General features: G+C 35.8%; 1 protein-coding gene across 1 annotated transcript in view; it reads left to right on the forward strand.

Annotated features, from left to right (window-relative positions):
* Positions 1 to 12,928: 12,928 nt before the first annotated feature.
* The window catches only part of R3HDM2 (R3H domain containing 2), a 98,430-nt gene continuing 89,220 nt past the window's right edge, over positions 12,929 to 22,138 (forward strand). The window contains exon 1 of the mRNA XM_044679222.1: positions 12,929 to 12,944. The gene's annotated coding sequence lies outside the window, so the exon portion shown is untranslated. The remainder of the gene's footprint in view (positions 12,945 to 22,138) is intronic.

Genomic DNA, 22,138 nt, shown 5'->3' on the forward strand with positions numbered 1-22,138 from the left:
CAGAATCTAGCAATATCTTGTTTCTGTAAAAATGTATAAGAAATATATATACAGAATTAAAGTGAAGCAGAGCAGAGTTTATTGTGCATCAGTTTTTAATATGTAGCAAATGACATATCACCTAGGTACTTAAAAGAAAAAGTTAATCTTACTTTAAGGAGAAATCAAAAGCAAAACTATGGTACTCAGGTTCTTCAATATGCCCTTTAAACACACACACACACACACACACACACACACACACACACACACACACACACACACACACAAAATAAGAGTGAATAGAATTTTAGAAAAGGTAGTTATGCTGGATCTCTGGTGATTACAAATGGGAACTAAAAGGAGCATATGTATTTCTCAGCACATGTGCTAGGGCATAAAACATTCATAAAAAAACCAGAAATATTAGACTCATCATTTACTGACCATAAAACAATAAAAATTATAATTAATAAAGGACCTAGGAAGAAAAGATGACAAATTAAATGGATTCTAATTTAAAAGAATTGGGAGATCAAAGAAAATGACAACAATGAGACAGTATACCAAAAACTTTTTAGATGTAGCCAAAGCAGTTTTTAGGGGAAATTTTATACCTAAAAGCTTTGATAGTTAGAAGGGGGAAAGATCATATTATTGAATTGGGCATGCAATTGCAAAAATTGGAAAAACAACATAGATCCACAAAAGTCAACCACAATAAAAATCCTGAAATTTAAAAAAGAAATTAACAAAATTGAAAGTGAAAAAACATCTAAGGAATTGATAAGTAATTCTGTGGTATATTAAAGAAAAAAACAAATTGGGAGCAGCCAGGTGACTCAGTTGACTCATTATAGGTGACTGGATTGAGAACCAGGCTAATAGATGGGAGGTCTGGGGTTCAAATTTGGTCTCAGACACCTCCTAGTTATGTGACCCTGAGCAAGTCACATAACCTCTATTGCCAGTTCTTAATGTTCTTCTGCCTTGAAACAATACACAGTATTGAGTCTAAGAAAGAAGGCAAGAGTTTTTAAAAAAGAAAGAAAGAAAGAAAACATTTAAATAGATAAATCATTAGCTAGTCTGATTAAAAAGAGGGGGGAGATGCCAATACAAAATAATGAAAAAGGAGATAACAAATAAGAAATAAAAGAAATTACTTAAAAACAATTTTACCCAGTTATTTCCCAATAAAATAAATAAATGAAATAGATATTAAATTTTTTTGATCATATGTAAAAATAATTTTCAGCGTTTATTTTCTAAAATTTCAAATTCCAAATTCTCTCCCTCTCCTCCTCCCTGTTCCTCCTTTTGATCTTGTTTTTTGTATATAGTCATGCTAAACATAGTTTCACATAGGTCATATTATGAAATAAGATTAATTTTTTAAAAAAAGGAGAAAATAAAATGAAAAATAGTATCTGCATTCAGACTCCATCAATTCTTTCTCTGGAAGTGGATATCATTTTTCATCATGAGGCCTTGGAATTGTCTTAGATCATTCTATTGCTGAGAATAGCTGTCATTCACAATTGATCATTGCCTAATATTACTTTTACTATGTACAGTGTTATGGTTCGCTTACTTCTCTTTTCATCAGTTTGTAGAAGTCTTTCAAGGTTTTTCTGAAAGTGGTTGGTTGTCATTTCTTTTAGCACAATAGTATTGTTACTTTCATATACCATAACTCATTCAGCCATTTCTCAGTTAAAGGACATCCTCTCAATTTTCAATTCTTTGCCATCCCAGAAAGAACTGATATGTATAAATCAGATTGAATTCCTTGCCAGCTCCAGGAAGGGGGAAGGAAACAATTTGGATCATATAACTTTGGAAAACTTATGTGGAAATTTGTTATTAAAATGAAAAATAATAAAATAAAAACTAAAAGGGACTACTATAAATATTTTTTTGTATAGCTGGTTCTTTTTTGAAATAGATATCTTAAAAATATAAAAGACTCAGATTATCAGAACAAGAAATAAGAGAATTTAAATAACCCAAATTTGAAAAAAGAAATTGAATGGACCATAAGTGAATAAAAAGAAAAAAGCCCCCAAACAGAGGAGTTTATAATTGAATTCTATTAAATATTCAAAAAATATAATAAGTATGTAAATTATTAGCAAAAAATAGGAGAAGACATGATCCTACTAATTTTTAGTACAAGTACAGTTTTGCTCTCTGACCTATAGAGTGAGAGAAGCAGAGAAAGAAAACTATAAACCAACATTCCTGATGAATTTTAAGTCAGTATGCAGCAAGGTGGTGCAGTAGAGGTTGACTGGGTTTGGAGTTGGGAAGGCTTGAATTCAAATTTGAACTCGGACACCTAATAGCTGTGTGACCCTAGGAAAGTCATTTAATCTCTTGTGTGCCTCAGTTTTCCATCTGTAAAAGGGGTATAATAATAACACCTACTTCCTAGGGTTGATGTGAAGAGCAATGTGTTTGTAACTGTAAAATGCTTTGTACATTATAGTTCTAATAGGTAGCACTATAGCTATGGCATGCTATATGAAGTGCTGTGTAAATGTTAGCTATTATTGTTGTAGTTGGTAAAATACCAAGGCACTATGGAATAGTGAATAGAGAACTAGACATGGAGTCAGGAGGACTTGGGTTGAGTCCCACTTGAGACACTTAATAAATATATGATTCTGGACAAGTCACAACCTCTCTGAAATCGATTTCATTGAATGTAAAATGAGATTGTGGGATGTAATGGTCCCTTATAGCTAAAATTTATGATTCTATTAACCTATAAGACAAGAAAAAGAAATAAGCACCTGCAAAGAAGAAATAAAATGACTGCTTTTTAAACATAATATGATGGTTCAATGAGATAATAGGATCAAATGAGGTATTTTGTAAAACACTTAGCACAATGCCTGACACATGGTAGGCCCTTAATAAATGTTTATTTCCGCCTTCAATTTCCTGATCTACTTAGAGAAACCTAGAGATTTAACTGAAATTAATCGAAATAACCAGAAAAGTGGCAATTTATAAAATAAAATGTTTATAAAATCCATATATATCATCAGCTTTTCTATATTCAACAAATTATCAACAAGAGAAATTCCCTTCAGACTAGCTGCACAATGTATATAAAATATCGTAGAACCCACCTGACAAGAGACATAGGAATATATAAATACAAGTACAATTTTCAAAAGCTGAAATACACATAATTGGAGATATAATAATTGCTCACATTTGTCCTGTGCTGATGTACTAAAAATGGCAATACTGTCTAAATTTAGTTATTCCATGCAGTAACAATTAAATTTAGGTTTTACTCAATATGAGAGTTATAAAAGTGGTCGCTGTTTATAAAATATTAGCCCCCTAAGTCAAAATGACTGTTAGCAGCTTTTATTTACAACAAAGTAGAGATAGTGAAAGTGGGAAATATAGGAAGGAGACAAAGCCTGGTCTAGCCTATCAGCCTTAAGTGCTTCTCTGGTGAAGTCTGGCTTAGCCCCTGGCAGGGGCTTCCCCAGTCTCCATCTACTAGATTTCCTGGTAGCCCTCAGCCAGAAGTTCTGGTGGTGTCTTCAGCCAGAGTTCCACCAACACAGAATGACTCCAAGGAAAAGTGTGTCTCTTCAGCTCTACTCACCAATGTGGAATCCAGGGGAAGAGTCTCTTTAAGGAACCAACCTCTCCAAAACCAAGGAAGCCAAAGCACCCAAACCCTGTTGGTCTCTTTTATACCCCCTTTTCCCATGTCATTTCCTGTCTCTTCCCCCTCTTCACAGAAATCAATTGTAGTCTCCCAATTTGCCTAGCACTGCCCAAGGGGGATACATTTGTTTGATAAATTTCATTTCTGGAAAACAAGCTCAATCAACATAAAAGACTACTAGGAAGACTAGAAAGCATTTTAACAAAAATGAGGCCTAACTGTTATATATGACTATAAGCTTCAAATGAATACCAGACGTACATATAAAAGGTAACATTATGAATAAAATAGAGGAGAAAGGAAAGAAATAGTTTTCACAGTCATAAGATAGAAAAAGAGTTCTTGACCTAACAAGGAATAGAGTAGATCAATCATAGGAGATAAAATGAACATTTTTTATTATATAAAATTGAAAATTTCTGCATAAACACAGAACAAGTAAAATTCAAAGAGGACTAGTTAATTGGGAAAAAATAATCTTAGTAATGAATTTCTATGATAATGTCAGATATCCAAGATATATATATATATATATCTGGAACCAATTCAAATACAAAAGAGTGAACTGTTTTCTAGTAAATACTCAAAGCATATGAATACACTTTTATCAAAAGAACAACTGTAAATTAGGAGTGGCTTTTGTAAAAAAGGCTCCAGATCACTAATAATGAACACAATCCTGAGATTCTATCTCGCACTTATAAGATTGAGGAAAAATTATTAAAAATTGTAAAAAGAAAAACGACAATTGTTACAGGAACATTGAGAAGACAGGAACATTTGTATATTATTGGCATTGATGTGAATTGGAATTCTGGAAGGCAATTTTTAATTATATGCAAAAATGCTTTAAATTGTTTATACTGTTTTGCCCCACTTGTTACACTGGGCTGAGCATATATCCCGAATTGTTTTGATAATTACAGCTTTGTAATATAGTTTGAGACCTGATACTGCTAAGGATCTCTTCTTTCACATTTCCCCCTATTGATTCCCTTTATATTCTTGATCTTTTGTTCCTCCAGATGAATTTTATTATTTTTTTCCCCAATTTCCCCCCCAATCTCAATAGACTTTGGTAGTTTGTTTGATATGGCACTGGATAAGTAAATTAATTTAAGTAGCATTGTCATTTTTATTACACTAGTTTGACCTATCCATGAGCAGTTATCTTTGCTATTATTTAGATATCTTTTTTTGTGTGAAGTATGTTTTATAATTATGTTCATATAGTTCCTCTGAGTGTCTTGGTAGGTAGCCTCCCAAGTGTTTTATATTGTCTGAAGATATTTTAAATGTAATTTCTCTTTTTACCTCCTTGTTAGATTTTCTTTGTAACATATAATAAATACTGATGACTTATGTGGATTTATTTTATATCCTGCAACTTTACAGAAGTTAATTTGAAATAGGTTTTTGGTTGATGAAATCAATTAAAGTTAACTTATATTTCAGTAAACCATCAAGTTTACTTACATCTGCAAAAAGTGATAGTTTTGTTTTCTTGTTGCCTATGCTTATTCCTTCAGTTTGTTTTTCTTGTCTTATTGCTATAGCTAGAATTTATAGTACAATGTTAAATGATAATATTGATAACAGACATACTTTCTTCACCTCTGATCTTTTTGGAAAGGCTTCTAACTTATCCTTATTGTAAATAATGCTTGTTCTTGGCTTTAAAAAACTTGTTTTAAGTAAAGCTCCATTTGTTCTTATGCTTTCTAGTATTTTTAATAGGAAAAGGTGTTTTGTTTTGTTTTTTAAACCCTTACCTTCTGTCTTGGAGCCAGTACTGTGTATTGGCTCCAAGGCAGAAGAGTGGTAAGGCCTAGGCAATGCCTACTTTTAAACATCAAAATTATATTTGGGTCATAAAAGGAATTTGACAGTATCCTTTTTTGGCTTATTTTTTTTCAAACTTAAGTTTTGGAATTAATAGCTTTTTAAATGTTTGGTAGAATTCACTTGTAAATTCATCTAGTCCAGGGGTTGTTTTCTTTGGGAGTTCATATATGGCTTGATCAAAATCTCAATGATTATTTAAGGACTCTATTCTCTGTTGACCTGGAAAATTTTTATTTTTGTAAATATTCCATCCATTTCATATAGATTTTAAGTTTTATTGGCATATAGTTGAACACTATAGCTCCTAATAATTGCCTTTATTTTTTTCCTCGTTGGTTGTGAGTTCACATTTTAAGTTTTTATACTTGTTTAATTTTTCTTCTTTTTAAAAAAATCAAAAGAGCTAATGGCTTATCTATTTTTAAGAACTAGCTCTTGTTTTATTCAATGAATTTTTCTTACTTTAAATTATGTTAATATCTCTTGTGATTTTTTTAGAATTTCTTGTTTAATTAGTAAAATTGTTGTTTAATTGGGAATTTTAAATCTTTGTTTTTTCTAGTTTTTTTAGTTGCATTCTTAATATGTAGATCTGCTCTTTCACTCTTTTATTGATGAAAACATTTATTGATAATTGATTTTCTCCTAACTACTGTTTTGACTCTATTCCCAAGATTTTTGCATGTTGTTTCATTGTTGTCATAATCAGTCAGTTTATAAACATTTATTAAGCACCTATTTAGAGAGTGAAAGATTAAATGCCCGAGGAAAGAAAGATTCAATCTTCTGAGCATATTGATTCATTGAGTAGTTCTTAGTAATTTGCCCAACAAACTGGAACTTGGGTCTGGACCCGGAATACAGGGGGAGACTGACTTTTTTACATTACAAACAGTTAATTTAATAAGATCAATTAAAAGAAGACAACTAATCAGGATACAACATTAAGTAATCTGATTTCTAATTTAATGAAAGATTAGGGATTTTCCAAGTTGGGAGGTGAAGTGTGAACAGATGCAGTTATCTAAATTCAGAAAAAGAGATGTCTCAATCCTCCCAAGCGCCTATAGATAATCAAAGAAATATGGAAACATTAACTAACTGATCAGTGGAGGGGATCAGTTTTCAGATAAGTCCCATGAGTTGCTTGCAATGTACAATTGTGAGAAAACTCCTTGCCCAGAGTTTTGGATCTGACTGGATTTCTGGTCAGCAAAATCCAGGTCCTTAGTTAAGGGTCCCTAGGCAGCAGGTAGATGTGGCTCAGCTTCCTAGCCATGTGGGGTTAGGCTCAAACAAAGCAATGAAGATTTCTCCCAATTCCCGCAATTAAATACAGTTTTCTTATAGGACAGAAATTGGACTAGACCCATAATTTAATAGAAAGGGAACCGAGCCAGCTCCAAAACTGAGTTACAAGATGGAGTCAGTGTGATTCACTCAATTTCTACAATTACTTGCTGCTCCAATCTACCTTAATCTCTTAGTTTCTTCACCTACTTTACGAGAAATGTGCTAAGTACTGGGGCTATAGAAAGAGTCAAAAGACCATCCCTTAAGAAGCTCACAAACTAATGGGGATACAGCAGACAAATGTGTACAAAGAAACTATAGGGTAAATAATTAAAAGATGAGAAACTGGGAAAGCTTTCTAGAAGGAAGTCAGAGAAACCATAGGCAAAGATGAGGATGGTGAGCATTCTAGACCTGGGAGACAGCCAGAGGAAATAGCATCTGAAAGATGAATTGTCTTGTTCATGGAACAACAAGGACAGTGTGTCAAGATTGAAGAGGACTGGAGTGAGTAGTAAAGAATGAAAAGGCTAGGTTATGAAAGATGTTGGAGCACCAAGCAGAGGATTTCATATTTGATTGGAGGCAATAGAGAGCCACTGAGCAAAACAGTAGTGTTATGGTTATACTTGTGCTTTAGGAAAATCACTTTTTAGATTGGAGTGGGTAGAGAGTGGAGACAGATTGACCCATCAGCAGGATCTGTATGTTGGGGGTTATATATTTTTACCTCCCTTCTTAGCATTTGTACCACTTCCCCTTGTTATCTTTCTTACAAAATATGTTGATTTAGCTTAGGGATTCAGTCCATAGATGAATAATGTAGCTCTTTTCCCCATTCTTCTAATTCTTTAAGATCCCCTTAAATCTTTAGCACCTTGGGACCTTGTTGCCCCTGATGATATTTTATTTTTTTACTTCACTTTTTTATCCTTGCTGTTTGTCTTTTTTTTTTGTTTTGCTTTGAGAACTTAGATTTTTTTAAATCTAATTTCATTTGTAATAACGTCTATGCAAAGTTGTATTTTGCTTTTGGATCTTTTTTTGAGTTTATTGCTCTAAATCTATAATCTCTAGGGCATCTGCAGAGTTATCTTTTTCATCAAGGAATTTTGGTTCAAAATGAACCAAACTTCTTGGCGCAATACTTATTGTGCTCTGACCTCTCTGAATTTATCCTTATTTCCTTCTGTCTGTATAAGCCTTTTTGTTCATCTGCCTTAGAGATAGGCTATACTTGAGCTTTTCTTTTGGTCTTTTTATTTTAAGTCTTTCCATATTTTTTTTGAATTTGCAGGAGTTTGTCTCATCCTTCTCCTCATTCTTTGGCCCTTCCCACCTTCACCCCGGGTAGGGTGGTCTCAGCCTCATTAAAAAAAACAACTAACCAGTCCTTTTTTTTTTTTTTTTTTTTTAACCCATACCTTCAGTCTTAGAATCAATACTGGGTATTGGTTCTAAGGCAGAAAGTGGTAAGGACTAGGCAATGGGAGTTAAGTGACTTGCCCAGGGCCACACAACTAGGAAGTGTCTGAGGCCAGAATTTGAACTTGGGACCACCCGTCTCTAGGCCTGACTCTCAATCCACTGAGCCACCCAGCTGCCCACCTTAGTAACAATTCTAAGACTTAAGGACAAGGACTAGGCAAATGGGGTTAAATGACTTGCCCAGGGTCACACAGGTAGGAAGTCTTTGAGACTGGATTTGAATTAAATCCTCTTGTCTCCAGGCTTGGCTGTCTACCCACTGAGCCATCTAGCTGATGAAATTACTTTCTACCTCCTCTTCTGGGGTGGTTAGACTGAGTTTCTACCTTTTTGGGATCAGGTAAGTATTTCTACATTTGAACACTGAAGCCCAAGAACCTCTTTATAGCATCTTGGATTGGAGAGTGGATGTGGTAAATAGGAGTTCTAAGTATTTAAGTTTTCCACTGTTATTTTATGATTTTTTTTGGTGATACATGTGGTATTTCTGTCATTTTTCGGATTCAGCTTCAGCTATTATTTATCTGGTATGAAATTCTTTTTCTGAGGTTTTGGGGTTTGAAAAGTTGAGTTGAAAACAACTATTGCCATCTTGCTGATGGTTTAGCTATCTCACTTTTGAGATAGGAACACCAACTAGCTTGAGGAAAAAATGGATCCAGAAAGCCACTTTGAGGTGTAAGATTTAAAATTAAGTTTGACTAAATATGAGAGTTATAAAAGTAAGATTTTGTTCACTGTTTATAAAATATTAACCCTTAAGTAAAAAAAAAAACTGTTTTATTTACAACAAAGTAGAGATATTAAAGTGGGAAATATAGGAAGGAGGTAGAGAATTGTCTGGCCTACCAGCCTAAGTGCTCATCTGGTGAAGTCCAACTCATCTCCCAGCAAGGGCTTCCTTAAGTCTCGATCTCCACGTGGAAGTCCAGGTGACATCTTCAGTCAGAAATCCACCAACATAAGCCTCTTCTTTCAGCCCTAGTCACTCACCCAGCAAGTCTCTCCAGTGCAGAATGCTCCAGCCGAGAATGCTCCAGTCCAGGAAAAAGTGACCTCCAAGAGTCTCCCTTCAGCTCGGCTCACCAAGGCAGAATGATTCAGGAAAAAGGTTTCAGACCATGTTCAATCTCGCCTTTTATATCCCTTTTTCCATGTCATTTCCTGTCTGTTCCCCCTCCTCACAGGAACCAATCATAGCCTTTCAATTTGCCTAGCACTGATGGTGCAGTACTTGTGGCTTTTGGAGGTGTGAGCTAGTAAGTGACTTTTGAACTCTCCCACCTAGTGACTTACCAAGTGCTAAGTAGGGACACTTTAAACTAAGAGAGTCTAATTCTCTCTTCACAGAAGCTAAAGTAAGTTGTTGGGAGGATGGAGGGTAGTAGATATATCTCAGCATATGCTTGGTATTTAATAATTTATAAGATGGAAAAGTAAAGAAATCCAGGAGTTGAAGAAAGTTAACCCCATCCCTTTGTTCTTCTCTTGTTTATCAATTCTTGTCTTTGACACTTTATTAGAATCAGAGAATTTAGAGTTGAAAGGAACAGATATTATCTCCCTTGATCCTTATAACAATTCTTCAAAATAAGTTTTATTATCACCTCCATTTTAAAGTTGAGGAAACTTGAGGTAAAAAGAGGTTAATTGACTTGCCTAGGTTACACGGCTAAAGTCAACATCCCCAATGATATCCCCATTGAGCTATGTGATCAATCATATATTTTTTCTTCTGCGTTTCTACTCCCACAGTTATTTCTCTGGATGTGAATAGCATTCTTTCTCATAAGTTCCTCTGGATTGTTCTGGATCATTGCATTGCTGCTAGTAGAGAAGTCCATTACATTTGATTGTGCCAGAATGCCTCCTGGTTCTGCTCCTTTTTCTCTGCTTCATTTCCTGGAGGTCTTTCCAGTTCACATGGAATTCCTCCAGTTCATTATTCCTTTCAGCACAATAATATTCCATCATCATCAGATACTATAATTTGTTCAGCCATTCCCCAATCGATGAACCTCCCCCTCCCCTGTTTTCCAATTTTTTTGCCACTACAAAGAGTGCTGCTATAAATATTTTTGTGCAAGTATTTTTCCTTATAATCTCTTTGAGTACAAACCCAGCAGTGGTATTGCTGGATCAAAGGACAGGCATTCTTTTAAAGCCCTTTGCGTATAATTCCAAATTGCCTTCCAGAATGGTTGGATCAATTCACAACTCCCGGTTTTGCCACATACCTTCCAATATTCATTACTTTCTTTTGCTATTATATTAGCCAACCTGATAGGTGGAATTAAAGTTTTTTGAGGTCACCCAGCTGGAACTTTCTACTTTCCATCAATACTGTATATATCTCATTTGTTTAGTCATTTTGCAGTCATATCTGACTCTGTGCCCCCTTGCCATTTCCATCTGTAGCTCATTTTACAGATAAATAAACTGAGGCAAACAGGGTGAAGTGACTTTCCCAGGGTCACACAGCTAGAAAGCACCTGAAACCAGGTTTGAACTCAGGTTTTTCTGACTCCTGTCAGCCCTGGTACTCTTATCCACTGAGCCACCTAGTTCCCTCATATATACCTAGCTATTTATATGTTGTCTCTCCCATTCTAATGTATGCTTTTAAAAAATTTTTATTTTTCGTTGTCATGGAAAGCACACTTCCATATTGGACATTGTTGTAAAAGCACACTTATACATAACCAAAAACCCAAAATAAAATCATGAATACATAAATGTGAAAGATGACTACAACAGTTCTTTCTCTGGAGGTGGGTAGCATTCCCCAACATGAGTCTTTCATGATTGTCCCAGAACAGTGCACTGTTGAGAGGAGCCAAATTTCCAGTCGATCATCATACAATATTGTTATTGTGCACAATGTTCTCTCAGTTCTTTTTCTTTTTCTTCTTTTTTTTTTAACACTTACCTTCCATCTTAGACTCAATACTTTGTGTTGGTTCCAAGGCAGAAGAGCAGTAAGGGCTAGGCAGTGGGGGTTAAGTGAGTTGTCTAGAGTTACACAGCTAGGACGTGTCTGAGGCTAGAGTTGAACCCAGAACTTCCCATCTCTAGGCCTGGCTCTTCATCCACTGAGCCACTCAGCTGCACTCAATGTTCTCCCAGTTCTGCTTCTTTCACTCTGCATCAGTTTCTGCAGATCTCTCTAGCTTTTTCTGAAATCATCTTGTTTATCATTTCTTAGAGCACAATAGTATTCCATCACCAACATGTACCACAATTTGTTTAGCCATTCCCCAGTGGATGGACATCCCCTCAATTTCCAATTCTTTGCCACTACAAAAAGAGCTGCTATAAATAAAAAAATAGACACACACACATACACACACATATCCCCCACCTTCCACCTTAGAATCAATACTGTGTATTGGTTCCAAGGCAGAAGAGTGGCAAGGCCTAGACAATGGAGGTTAAGCGAGTTGCCCAGGGTCACACAGCTAGGAAGTGCCAGATTTGAACCTAGGACCTCCCATCTCTAGACCTGGCTTTCAATCCACTGAGCCACTGAGCTACTCCCAGCTATAAATATTTTTGTACAAGTAGATCCTTTCCCCTTTTTAAAAATCTCTTTGGTAGTAGTATTACAGGATCAAAGGGTATGCACAGTCCTATAGCCCTTTGGGCATAGTTCCAAATTGCCCTCCTGAATGGTTGGATCAGTTCACAACTCCACCAACAATGCATTAGTGTCCCAATTTTGCCACATCCCCTCCAACAGTTACCACTTTCATTTACTGACATAGTGGCCAATCTGATAGGTGTGAGGTGGTACCTCAGTGTTGTTTTAATTTGCATTTCTCTAATAAGAATAATTTAGAACATTTTTTCATATGATTATTGATGGCTTTGATTTCTTCATCTGAAAACTGCTTGTTCATATCCTCTGACCAATGGTCAGTTGGGGCTTGTAGTCATTTGTGGCTCTGACCATTTGTCAATGGCTTCTAGAAAGTATGCTTCTTGAGGGCAAAGACTTTTTGCCAGACTTTAGCACAGTGCCTACCAATAGTAAGCACTTATTAAATGCTTGTCACTGATAAGTAAGAGAAATTCTTAAAATAAAGCTGCCACCCTTTTATATTTGTGGTAGAGATTTCTTAAAACATGAGAGGGTTAGATTATATAGTCTTAGAGCTAATTGCAGATTCAGAACTGGAAGGGCCTTTAGAGGCCAACCCATTTATTTTAGATGAGGAAAGTGAGGTTCTAGAGAGAGTATAAGTTATACAGTAAGTGGTAGTGCCAATAGTTCACTCATCCTTTGGCTCCAAAACTAGCTCATCTCTAGAGGCCTTTCCTCTAAATCTTGGGATTCTGTGTTTGTCCCTTTCCCTTTTACTCTCCTTCTCTGTACTTGCCAAGAGGTTGGGAGTATTTAAGTTCTCTAGGAGCTCATAATGGGAGCAAATGGTATAATAAGGATGGGAAATAGGGCTAGTCTGTGTCATTGTTATAGGAGAATGTGCTTAATGAGTAGGTCCATTTGTAAGTGGACCATTCTTTATCTTTGAAAGTCTTGTTTCTTATCTGTTTCCAGTATCTAGCATATTGGGAGTGAAGAGATAGGACAAGAAAAAATAATCTATCAAGTGTCCTCTTATAAGAAAAAGACATTCTGGTGAGTGTGTATAGTATTGTGTTGAATGATGCTGTGCAGACCCAACCAAATGTACAATTCATGTTTACTCTGAGCAGGAACAGTGCTAATTACAATTGCTTGTATATTAACTTATGATTGATATAGAACAAGAATGAATTCTGTTTTCATTCATTTTCTTTGGTCAGAGCAAAACAAAGTAAGCAAAAAATACATTGGGATTTCTCTTGAAGTGTCTTTTAGCCTTTTATAGATAAATGAGACCATTTGTTTTGCAAATGACCTAAGATTATCATAGTTCAGAAAAATTCTCAACCTGAGAAAAATTGAGAGGTAAATGCAAAGACTTCTTTATTAGAATGGTCCATTCTTCTTCATGTGACTGGTTTTGTTATGAGGGGATCTACTTGGGCTATCACACTTTAGTTCTATTGATGATGGTCATTCCTTTATGTCTTAACCTCAGATACTGGTTCCTAAAGCTAAGCATTCTTGAATTGGGACTTCTCATACCTCCTGATTTCTAGTAGTAAGTTCTCATGTCAGATCTGGATTTCTCTTGAGGTGGGGTAAAATATAGCAAGACCTAAATGAACCTCAATTATGCCCATATAATTATAAACAGTTCTGTTAGAATAACTTTACAAGTCTAATTTAAATCTGAGAAAGCCTTAGTCACCATTACTGCTGTGTATCTGAGCCAGCCTTTTGTACTGAGGGATGTAAATCATATATGTATTCATGTGCAACTTCATGAGATGCAGAAAAAAATGTATGGAAAAAATTCCGAGTGCTTATTGTACCTCAGTGCTAGAAGCACAATACATGAAGCAGGGTCTGAATTGAAGCATTTAGAAATGAGTTCTGTGGAAAATAGATTCCTAATTCCTTAAAATATACCACTTCCTTATGTCATTTGGGCCTATTTTCTCAGTGGGGTTTGCCCTTACCAAACTACCAGGACTTGATCATCAATTTTTTCATTACCAAGTTAGGCAGGTTTCTGAGTGTAAGCTCCTTGAGAGCAGGGCCTGCTTTGATTTGTTTTGTTTTGTTTTATTAAGTGCTTATTGATTGATTCACTGGAGGATTTTTGCTTTTTGTCTCAGTAGATCATGATGCTGTTTGAGTGGCAGTTGCTGTAGCACCCTGCCTGCATGGGTTTAGGAATTTGTTGACATAAATTCATTTTCTCTTTGGCTTCTGATTTCCACATCCAGACTCTAGCCTGCAATCTTTTTTTAAATCCTGCTGCTGCGCTCTCTATTGCCGCAGTTCTTTTCTTGAATTATTTATCATTGTTTGGAGCTGAATGGAGCTGTATGCTTTTTCCACCACTGCTCATTAGAACCCACGTGTCTGTCTTCAACTGTGTTGACAGATTTAGTTCATGTCAAATCTCACTGGCCTCTTCTTGAGAAAGTAGCAAAGCATTATGGGAACTGGCTACAATCTGTAATAATGCTTAGATTATTGTTATTTTGTTTGGAGTAGCATTATGTGACTGGGTTGGGGGTGAGGGTTGAGGTAAAAAAGAGGCAGTCATATAAACTGATCAAAGGGATGCTATATTGCCTCCAACACTTAGAGACACGTGCTAACTTTTGCAATGGAATGGTTATATTTTGAAGGGAGAAAGAAATAGCCATTTGATAAAATGTAGCAAAAACAGAAAGTTAAGGATTTATTTTGGTTAGAAATGCAAACCCTTAATTCTGGACTATTCTGAACTTCTATGATAAAGGGTTTGGGTTCCGAGGTCACTCTTACATTTTATTTGAGGAATTTTCATTCCATTGCCTTTCCTTCCCACATCTCAAAGACTATGGAACTGGGATCCAGGATAAAATGTAGACTGTACCCTCCTCTCATTCTCCACAATTCCTCCTTCCCCTTCTCCCTCTTCCTTCTCTTTGTAACAAAAAACACTAAGTAGATTTTGAACAATGATACTTGTATAACCCAGTGGAACTGCTTGTCAGCTTTGAGAGGAAAGGAGGAGAAAATGGTGGGAAATCATAAATCATGTAACCATGGGAAAATATTCTAATAAAAATTTAAAAAACCCACAATACTAAGCAAAGCACCTGTCATGGGATCTTGATTGGTGGCTTTACACAGCACTCTGTACCTGAAGTCCAACTCTTCCCTGGAGGGAAGCTTGTTGTATTTTTAGTTCTCTGTAATTAAGATTAGTCTTTACATTTCAGCCAAAGTTCTATTTTTTTAGTGTTGTTTTCATTTGCATGTTTTTATCATTCTGTTTTAATTGGTAGTTTTCCCATGTTTCTCATATTGTTTCTTTTCCCTGCAAAAGTATTTCATATATTAATATATCACAATTTGTTCAAGCATTCCCTAGTCAAAGGGCACCTATTTTATTTTTATTTTTTTTACTAGAAAAAATACTCTACAATATTTTGGTCTATACCTTTCACCACTTGGGGATTATATTCAGTAGTAGGGGTTGCTGGATTATAGCAATTCTAGGTGGTTTCCCACAATGATTGGATAATTCACAGCTCCACCAACAGTATATCAGTGTGCCCAACTTCTCAGAGTTTCTTTATCTTTAACTCTTTCTATCTTTTGTCACCTTTGGGTGTCATGTGAAACTTCAGAGCTTATTTAATTTTCATATCAGTTACTCAACAAAAATTTATTAACACATTTATCAGAACAGCTGATTTTTATTTTGCTCATATCTTATATTTTGGGAAAATCTTTTATTTCTCACTGTATTTCTTTACCTCTTTATTTCAAGCCTGAGTACATATCATTTCTTTGATTTCACTCTCCTTTTTTAAACATTGCACCCTAGGCAGTCAGTTCTGTTGATTGTTCTATTTTTTTAAAACTCCTACCCCAATTGTGCTGAAAGGAAAACTGGAGGAATTCCATGTGAACTGTAAAGACCTCCAGGAAGTAAAGCAGAGCAAAAGGAGCAGAACCAGGAGAACATTGTACACAGAGATGGATACACTGTGGCACAATCAAATGTAATGAACTTCTCTACTAGCAGCAATGCAATGATCCAGGACAATTCTGAGGGACTCATGAGAGAGAACGCTATCCACATCCAGAGAAAGAACTGTGGGAGCAGAAATGCAGAAGAAAAACATAGGATCAATCATGTCATTTGAAGGGGATGTGATTAGGGTTTTGATGTTAAAGATCACTCTACTGCAAATATGAATAACATGGAAATAGGCTTTGAACAATGATACATGTATAACCCAGTGGAATTGCTTGTCAGCTCTGGGAGAGGGAATCATGGGGGAAAAATCTAAATAAATAAAATTTGAAAACAAAGACAAATAAATAAACAAAAAACCATACCTTCTATTTTACAATCCATACTAAAGTATCAGTTCCAATACAGAAGAATGGTAAGGGGTAGGCAATTGGGGTTAAATGACTTGCCCAGGATTGTACAGCAAGGAAATGTCTGAGGCTAGATTTGAAACCAAGTGCTCCTGACAACAAGGCTTGGCACGCTATCCACTAAGCCACTTAGCTACCCTTTAACAGAATTTATTATATGCATACTAATAGGCATTGTGTTAAGCACTGGTAATATAAATGTGAGTAGAAAGAAAGATAATCACTGCTCACAAGGAGTTTACTTTTAAAGATATATGCATTTTTTTATTTTTAAAATTTTTTTTCCGTGGGTACATGATTCTTGTTGTCTTCCACCCCCCCAAGTTAACAAGCAATTTTACCCTGTTGACCATAAATTATCACTCAAATCCTATTTCCTTATTATTCATTTTTGTTACAGTGTTCTTTTAAAACCAAAGCCCCAAATCATATACCCATACACAAACAAGTGATAAATCATGTGTTTTCTTCTGGATTTCTACTCCCAACAGTTCTTTCTCTGGATGTGGATAGCGTTCTTCCTCACAAGTCCCTCAAGATTGTTTAGTAGCAAAGTCAATCACATTTGATTGTCAGACAATGTTTCAGTTACTGTGTACAATGATTTCTTGGTTCTACTCATTTCACTCAGCATGAGTTCACATAGGTCTTTCCAGTTCATATTTGAAATCAAGCAGGTCATCATTCTATTGGAATGGAATTCTATTCCATCACCATCATATACCACAATTTGTTCACCCATTCACCGATTGTGGGACATCCCCATATTTTCTGATTTTTTTGCCACCAAGTTGCTAATAGATAATAATATATATTAATATATTATAATAGATAATAATACTAGATAACAATAATAATAACAATTCTAATAGAGAAAGATGACACATAAAAGAAAGCTGATGTTGGGTGGGGGTAAATTTCCCAAGGGGTACCCAGCTACAGACGTGGTAGGAGAAGTTAGGTGTGCAGCCTGAAGAGAAATGAGACAAGTCTGACCTGAGTGCCCACCTTAGATGGAGAGCAAACCTTTGGGAGGAGTCATCCAATCACAGGAAGAGGTTGCCAAGTTGAAGGGCACTCCACTGAATTCCAGGATTGGAGCGAAGCTTTTAGGGTGAAAAAGATGGTAGAGGAAGTCTGGTGTATTGCCTGGAAAGGAATGAGGATAGACAGAGAGTGAAATGACTGTCAAAACTAGACTTTCATTTATGTGGTCACAGGAAATTGAGAAATCAGTTTTCCCTTCCCTTATATCTTTTTGGATTTAAAAAAAAAGTTTAAAATATAGATTTGGTCATCACACCTAGGAGGACATTGGAGCCTTTCTTCCTATTTCTAGTTCATCTTATTGGGACGCCAGCCAGTTGCTTTTGCTCATTAGTGTATTGGATTTGGAAACTGTTACTTCATTGTTTGGTAACTCCTTAATTTGTTGTTTACTCCAAGACCCAGACTAGTGGATAGAAAGCTAAGTTAGAAAGACATGAGTTCAGGTGCCATCTTTAACACATACTGCCTTTGTGACCCTGAGTAACTTAACTTCTTAGGGCTCTATAGCCACAGGTGTCAAAACCTTGGCTCTTGGGATATGTGAGGTTCCCAGCTGGCCCTCAGCATTCCCTGGTGCACTCAAATCATAATAAAGTATAATTGGGAAGTTTTTAACAAAATAATTCAGTAAAACACAGGTAAAGTTTACATAATACTGTAGCCTGCCGGGATCATTATGTGTGGTTTAATGACTGTTTCTGTTTGAGTTTGACACCATCTCTGCCAGCCTAGAAATGGCAAAGAATATTCTGACCTGCATTATTAGAAGGAATTTCCTCATCTGAGTCACCTGTACCACTGAAAACATAGGTAACATGTTATGAACTCCTGTTAGAGAACCAAGGGTGGATTCCTGTGTCAGAAAGTACAGACTTTGCGGTTGGATTTTCAAACTATTTGGATGGGGTCAGCTAGCTGACTCAGTGGATGGAAAACCAGAACTAGAAACTGAAGGTCTTAGGTTCAAAGGTAGCCTCTCCACCAAAACCAAAACAGCCTCCAAACAAAAGAGCCCCTGCTCTTTGGGAGCTCACAATCTAACAGAGAGATATCATGCAAACAAAATATATCCCAGATCTTTGGAAAAGAATCTTAGAGTGAAGATGGTCACGGATGGGTGAGAAGACTGGAAAAGTAGAAGAGGCCTGGAGAGAATAGGGCGCCTTTTGTTATACTTTGATAGTGTTTATTGCTGTGTAAATTTTCTTTTATAATTTTACATATGTATATTCCCAAAGTGGAGTATAAGATTGTTGAGATCAAGAATTCTCTTTCCCCTCTCCTTTTTTGATTTCTTTTCCTCCTACTCCCATTCCCCAAGTACAGTAATATCTGCTGTGTTATTCACATAAGTCAGTTGATTTGCAGGCTCAGTGGTTAACAGATTATTAGTAAAAGTGGAACAGATTCATAGTACAAAGAAATCAGGGTTCAATTTGTAGAGGTCATTGCTACTTAAAAAAAAACAAACAAACAAAAAAACAACCTTACTTTCTGTCTTAGTAACAAGTTTAAGACAGATGGGCAAAAGCTAGGCCAATGGAGTTAAGTGGCTTGCCCAGGGTCACACAAGCAGGAAGTGTCTGAGGCCAAATTTGACTCCAGGTCCTCCTGACTCCAGGGTTGACCCTCCATCTACTATGACACCTAGTTGCCCTAGGTCATTGCTACTTTAAAGATATCTAAAATATAAACTTATTTTTTACATTAGCATAACAAAATGGCAGTGGACAGATTGGCCAAATTCCTTTGAGAGATTGTAGATCTTTTCCTAAAGGTCCTGCAGTCTTATAGAATTTAATGTATTCAGCCCAACATTGTCCACAAACAAGAGCCATTTAGAGGCCTTCATTATCTAATGGGAATACTTCTTTGACCTGAACTTCTTATTGGTTCTTCTTCACAGTGGCAATTATACCTCCCAGTTCTGTGTCTCATCTGCTGTTTATTATCAGAGGATCATTGAACAATGTTATTTCTGTTTCATCTTCCAAGGAATCTCGAATGATCTTGATGTGTGTATAGGTGGTAGCTTGTAACAGAGGCTGTAGGGTTATATTTTATTTCATATAATCAAATGCTTCTGTGTAATCTACAAATACACCATAAGATCTTACATTCTCTTCTAGTTATATGTGAAATGTTGAAGATATGTTCAGTTGTTAGATATTGTTTGAGAAAGTATGCTTGTTCTCCACTAATACTCATCAAATATGCCCTTGATTCATGTATAAATGGCTCTCAAAGATTTTGTATACATGGAATAGGCATATAAGTAGGTAGTTAGTGGCATTCTTTGGTCATTTTTACAGTATCAGTAAGGTGTCAGCCTTTTTTCCATGCCTTTTATATTTGCCCCTCTTTCAAATATCTCATATATTGGTCCATCAAAACCCTCACAATTAAACTGTCTCCAGCAAGTTCTCTCTATTTTATCCAGTCTGTCTGCTTTTCTCATCTTTGTCCTCTTTTGTGACATTTCTACATCTTCTATAAGCCCTTAAGGTTATGGTCAAAGTGTGGTAGTTTTTTGATTGAGAAAGATTGTTTAAAACATTGTTTCCCAATTGGATATTTTACTTAGATTTTGATGTGCACTTGGATGAACCAGTTATGTAGAGCTTGTCTAGTAGTATATATATTTGAGACAGAGAGGATAGTTAAACAACAAATTGAACCTCCAGTTGAACAGGAGAAGGAAAGTGGGCTATTTTGCTCTTGGGAGACTGAAGAGTTCTTTTACTATCTCCAAATTTCTCATGAAAGCAAAGGAATTTTTTTCCAACATTTTACTAGTGATGCTGTTTGGCTATGAGATAAGGAACACTGCTATAAAATTAAGAATGAATATCATATAGAAGGCAATGGAGGTGGCAACTGTGAGCAAACATATCCAACAAAGTTCTCCAAAGAACAAGCATAAAAGACAGCATGGGAGAGGTGACTAGAGCACTGGCCTTAGAGTCAGGAAGAATTGGGTTCAAATGCCAACTCACACACTTAATAGTTCTGTAACTTATAAATCTGAATTCTGAGTATGTTGTTTCCTTTGAGATTTTAGAACTGAGGGCTTATCTTTAGTGCTTTTATCCATCTCTTTTAAGCTCATAATGTTACACAGACATTTTGCCTTGGTGGCCTTAAAGTAGATCAAGATCCTCAATTTTTTGTGAGGGTAGGTAGGAGAGCCATTTTTCATTTCATCAAAGATTTGATATTTCCTTTTTTTCTCTTTTTTTTAGATTTAAATATTTTATTTTTTTAGAAAAATTTTCCATGGTTACATGATTCCTGTTTTTACTTTCCCCTTCACTCCCTCCTTCAAGCCCCCCCCCAATATTTCCTTTTTTAAAAAAAATTTAATTTCTTTTTTTTTTACTAATGACATGTAATAACAAATTTTCACATAAGTTTTCCAAAGTTTTATGATCCAGATTGTTTCCCTCCCCTTTTTGGAGCTGGTAAGCAATTCAATCTAGGTTATACATGTATTATCATGCAAAGCATTTCCATATTGTTTTTTTTTGTTTTTTTTGTTTTTTTGTTTTTTTTTAAATCCTTGTACTTCGGCGTATTATCTCATAGGTGGAAGAGTGGTAAGGGTGGGCAGTGGGGGTCAAGTGACTTGCCCAGGGTCACACAGCTGGGAAGTGGCTGAGACCGGGTTTGAACCTAGGACCTCCCGTCTCTAGGCCTGACTCTCACTCCACTGAGCTACCCAGCTGCCCCCTTGTTTGTTTTTTTAAGTGAATGATATTATGAAATCAAACCCCCAAAACATGTACCCAAATAAACAAGTGAAAAATCATATGCTTTGATCTTCATTCCTACTCTAACAGTTCTTTCTCTGGAGGTAGATAGCATTCTTTGTCATAAGTCTCAGAATTTTCCTAGATCATTGTATTGCTGATAGTAGCTAAGTTCTATCACAATCAATCATTCCACAATATTGCTGTTAATGTGTATAATGTTTTCTTGGTTCTGCTTATTTCACTCTGCATCAGTCCACGAAGGTCTTTCTAGCTCTTTCTGAAATCATCCTGTTCATTGTTTGTTATAGCACAATAGTATTTCATCACCATCATAAACCACAATTTGTTTAGCCATTCCCCAATTGATAGACATCCCTTTGATTTCCAGTTATTTGTCACCACAAAAAGAACATCTATAAATATTTTTGTACAACTAGGTCCTTTTACAATTCCAAGGACTTAAGGAAAAGAATGCTATCCATCTCTAGAGAAAGAACTGCCGGAGTAGAAATGCAGATGAAAACATATAATTTATCACTTGTTTATTTGGATATATGATTTGGGGCTTTGGTTTTATAAGATTATTTGCTTTCAATAATGAATAATATTGAAATATGTTTTACATGATAATACATGTATAACATGTGAAAAATTATATTAAAATGAAAAATTTAAAAAAAAAGTCCTTTTCCATTTTTTTAAATCCCTGGGCTACAGATCTATTATTGGTATTACTGGATCAAAGGTATGCATTCTTTTATAGCCCTTTGGGCATAATTCCAAATTGCCCTCCATAGTGGTTGGATCAGTTCACAATTTCAAACAGCAATGCATTAGTGTCCTAATTTTGCCACATCCCCTCCAACATCTTATCATTTTAAAACTTTGATATTTCTGATGGTGTTTGGATGTCTGATGAGGGAAGAGCAATCCTACCACCTGTGCCCGTCTTCCCCACTAAGAATGCTGGCAAATGGTAGGGATGGAAGAATAGTCTTTCTTAAAACTGTAGTGTTAAGTCTTCAGGAC

This window comes from Gracilinanus agilis, chromosome 5, assembly GCF_016433145.1.
Source record: "Gracilinanus agilis isolate LMUSP501 chromosome 5, AgileGrace, whole genome shotgun sequence".
In the NCBI taxonomy this organism is placed as follows: Eukaryota; Metazoa; Chordata; class Mammalia; order Didelphimorphia; family Didelphidae; genus Gracilinanus; species Gracilinanus agilis.